Here is a 4575-nt window from a genome sequence, read left to right on the forward strand (position 1 = left end):
TTTTGGGGGTAATTTTGCTTCTTTGCTTTTATTTTGCATGGAAAAAAAATTACTACAAAAAACGACCACCTGCCATTCTTGTTAAACCCATTCACAGCGTATATAGCCTGTACAGTGACTTTGTATCTGTCACAGTCTGGCTGAGGCAGACTGTATATGTTGTGAAAAAGGACTTGAATGCAGACCGAAACACAATGTGAAATGTGATGTGGATTAACAGAAAACGAGCAGTTTATTATCGCTGGCAAAATAAATACAAACGAAGGGCATGGGTGAACTAAATAATAACCTGAACTGGGTGAACTAAAATGAAACATGAAAAACCCTTAAACATGGAGAACTGGCGTGGCTACCCGGTGACACGATGTGGACTAGCAGTCGACCTGACAAGGAATGACTGAAAACACACGGACTAAATACACACAAGAGGCTAATGAGGGAAGTGGGAACACATGGGGAAAACAGCTGACACACATGAACACAACGAAGTCACAGGGGAAGTGTAAAACTAAACACACTGAACATAGAAACACAAGACCTCTTCAAAATAAAACAGGAAACATAATGGGACGCAGACATGACAATAAATAGTGAGGGGAACATAAATACAGGGGTAGAAAAAACAAAGTGAATCTAAATAAACAAATGAACTTAAGCAAACCATAAACATCAAAATAAACTAAAACTCAAAACGCTGGGTTAAAAGACCCAGGATCGTGACAGTGTCACTTAGAATAGAATAGAATAGAATAGAATAGAATAGAATAGAATAGCCTTTATTGTCATTGTACAGAGTACAACGAAATTGGAGTGCCACTCCCTTGGTGCAAGTTTCAATAATAAATATAAATGTAAAATATAAAAAGTACAAAAAAACAATCGTAAGTACTCAAACAATAGTATGTACAATATATACAGGATAGCAGCATTAATATAATGACAGTATGAATAGCAGCATAATACAATGACAGTGACGGTATGGAATAGGTTCAATTGTTTTTGTGCTTATTTACTACGGTGATAGCTCTGGGAAAGAAGCTATCCCTGAATCTGTTTGTCCTGGTTTTATGTGACCTGTACCGTCGGCCTGACGGTAATAGTTCAAACAGTTGGTTGCTGGGGTGAGAGTAGTCCTTGATGATATTGCCAGCTCTGCTGAAGTACCTTATATACTTTGCTGTGTTACAGCTACAATTATAGTCACTTAAAGCCAGTTTTCAGAACACAGAGCATGTTATGAAGTCCAAAAAAACTTGCAGAGCATTTAATATTGCCCTGGAAGAAGCCAGGAGCCGTGGGGATTTTTTAGGCTTGACTGTCTGACAGAACTATAACAGACCCAACAAAAAAACCTTTGGTAAGGCAGTAGAACAACAAACATGTTGAATTCATGGACTGAAAATATTTTTAGTAAAATATGAAAAATTATTCGTTTTCTATTTTTTTCATTAAATCTCTAATACATTAAAGTGTGCAACCAGTGGACTATATGATACTTTCCAGTGTAATCTTACCTGAATTTTGCAAAAATGTTTTTTTTTTTTATTAAACTGTCTACAACGTGCAGCCCCTCAGTTTATCCACTGTCTGAAACAAATTTGTTTTGGTTTTTTACAGTAGCTTCTCTCAAGTTAAGGTCAACCTTCCCTTAAACTGCCTTACTGACTGCCGCGCACACACAAATACTTTTAAACAGCCGTTGAGCAAGACTTCTGTACTGACAGAACTGCTGTATGTAGCTAAGTTAATCATTTTAAAGAGGTGCTGAATCCATGCAACAAATGTGGTTTCAAAGGATGAAATGGCTGCTGAAATGAGGTCTCACTTCTCGCTTGTGAAGTGATCTCGGCTGACTGTAACAGATTAGTTTGTAAATCCATCAGATAACCTTTGTGAAAGTTAAAAACTATCCCTCTGAATTCTGTGGGAAAAAAGAAAAAAAGTAGAATCCATTATAGTGCACTATTGGACTGATTGTATTTCCAGATACAATATTTTGTGTTTCATCAAAATGGGGCAGCATGGCTGTGTGCTGTTTATTTTTGATCCTTTATTATATTTATTTATTTTTTAAGTCTTTCAGCTGCTCCCTTGGCACAAGTAGCCCTGCATATTTGTCTTACACCAGATGACCATCCCAGCCATGCAACACAAATTTGATTTATGTCTCCTGCTGGAATTGAACCAGCAACCTTTGTTTGCTTGGTAAATATGTAAACAGCTACACAGCTACTGTTTCACTTCAAGTTTTACTGAAAGATGACCTAATTTCCTTTGAACTGTTTCACTGTAGATTTTGATTGGCTGTATTAGATGGAAATACTTGAGGAAATTAAAAAAGCAAGAATTATAATATTGCTTTATAATAATTATAATATAATGGGGCTTCATCTGAAGATTATCTGTACAAGATGGGAAAATTGTGAAATGTTTTGCAAAACAGGTGCACTATTTAGATAAAGGTATTAGGCCACACCTCCTGATCTTTCAGTTCAGGTGTTGGCCCATTCTGTTGTTGCAGGTCTATGGAAATCAAGCACCTATCCATGCAATCTGCCTTTATTCATTTTTGTAAAAGAATAGGTCTCTAAAGAGCAAGGTTGCAACAAGTCAGCCATGAACAACTGAAGTGGTGTTATTACAAAGTTTAACAGTTTATGAACCACAGCAAATAACCCATGAAGTGACAGACCATGTATGGGCATGTGCTGAGACGCACAGTGCCTAAAAGGATGTAAATATGTAAAAATTGTGTATGTTTCTGTTTTGTGTCTTGTGTACTGTTTGTTTTAATATGTGTCTTTCTTGCAGCTGTTACATCCAAATTTTCCCTTGTGGGACATTTAAAGGATTATTCTATTATTCTATTACCTTGGCCTCCAGTAACACTGTGAGGAACCCTGGAGTCATTTTTGACCAGGATATGTTCTTCAATGCACATATTAAACAAATATGTAGGACTGCTTTTTCCATTTAAGTAACTTCTCTAAAATTAGAAATATCCAGTCTCAGAGTGATGCTGAAAAACTAGTTCATCCATTCATTACTTCCAGGCTGGACTACTGTAATTCATTATTATCAGGATGTCCTAAAAACTCCCTGAAAAGCCTTCAGTTAATCCAAAATGCTGCAGCAAGAGTGCAAGAAAGAGAGAGATTTCTCCTGTATTGACTTCCTTTCATTGGCTCCCTGTTAAATCCAGAATTGAATTCAAAATCCTGCTCCTCAAGTCTTAAATAATCAGGCCCCATCTTATCTTAATGGCCTTATACTACCATATCGCCCCATTCACTCTCACACTGCAGGCCTACTTGTTGTTCCTAGAGTATTTAAAAGTAGAATGGGAGGGAGAGTCTTCAGTTTACAGGCCCCTCTTCTGTGGAACCAGCTTCCAGTTTGGATTCGGGAGACAGACACTAGCTCTACTTTTAAGATCAGGCTTAAAACTTTCCTTTTTGCTAAAGCATATAGTTAGGGCTGGACCAGGTGATCCTGAATCCTCCCTTAGTTATGCTGCAATAGATGTAGGCTGCCGGGGGACTCCCATGATGCATTGAGTTTTTCTTCTTCAGTCACCTTTCTGACTAAACATGTGTTAATAGACCTCTCTGCTGAATCATACTTGTTATTAATCTCTGTCTCTCTTCCACAGCATGTCTTTATCCTGTCTTCCTTCTCTCACCCCAACCGGTCCCAGCAGATGGCCCCGCCCCTCCCTGAGCCTGGTTCTGCCTGAGGTTTCTTCCTGTTAAAAGGGAGTTTTTCCTTCCCACTGTCGCCAAAGTGCTTGCTCATAGGGGGTCATATGATTGTTGGGCTTTTCTCTGTATGTATTATTGTAGGGTTTACCATATACAATACAATATAAAGTGCCTTGAGGCGACTGTTGTTGTGATTTGGCGCTATAGAAATAAAATTGAATTGAATTGAATTGAAAAGTTGTCATCGGTCTGCTGACACAATAACAGCCGTGCTTGAAACTTCCTACAGCATTAACATCAGCACAAAAACTGTGCACCGGGACCTTCATGGCATGGGTTTCCATTTTTGTCCATGTAGTGTATGTGATTAAATTCACTTACAGCTTCATTTAAACATTTTATGAAAAAACGTGTGATTGTGTTTCAGTTTTGTCTGGGTTTTTTTCCCCTGAAATATTAAAGGTTTCCTTCTGTTGCTAAGTTTTACACCTGAGGTTCGCTGTAGTTGTCAATTGCAAAATTAACTGCACAGCACACAATACAAAAACCATTCCCCATACTTCCTCTATGAAAGCCTATGCATGTTAACGGAGGTCCATATTGACAGAGCTGTGAGTTAACACCAGTGTTGGTCAAGTTACTCGAAAAAGTATTCAGTAATTAGATTACTTCCCCAAAAAAGTAATCCCGTTACTTTACTGATTACTTATTTTCAAAAGTAATTAATTACTTAGTTACTTAGTTACTTTTTAAAAACACGATTTACAACCTGAATAGGTGATAAAGTGATAGATCTTTCAGCCCAATTCTACTTTTTCTGCATAATCCATCATACAAAATGTAATCAAATGGAAAAGTTTTTTTTTTTTAAACT

This window comes from Aulonocara stuartgranti, assembly GCF_965226115.1.
Source record: "Aulonocara stuartgranti genome assembly, chromosome: 5".
Lineage (NCBI taxonomy): Eukaryota > Metazoa > Chordata > Actinopteri > Cichliformes > Cichlidae > Aulonocara > Aulonocara stuartgranti.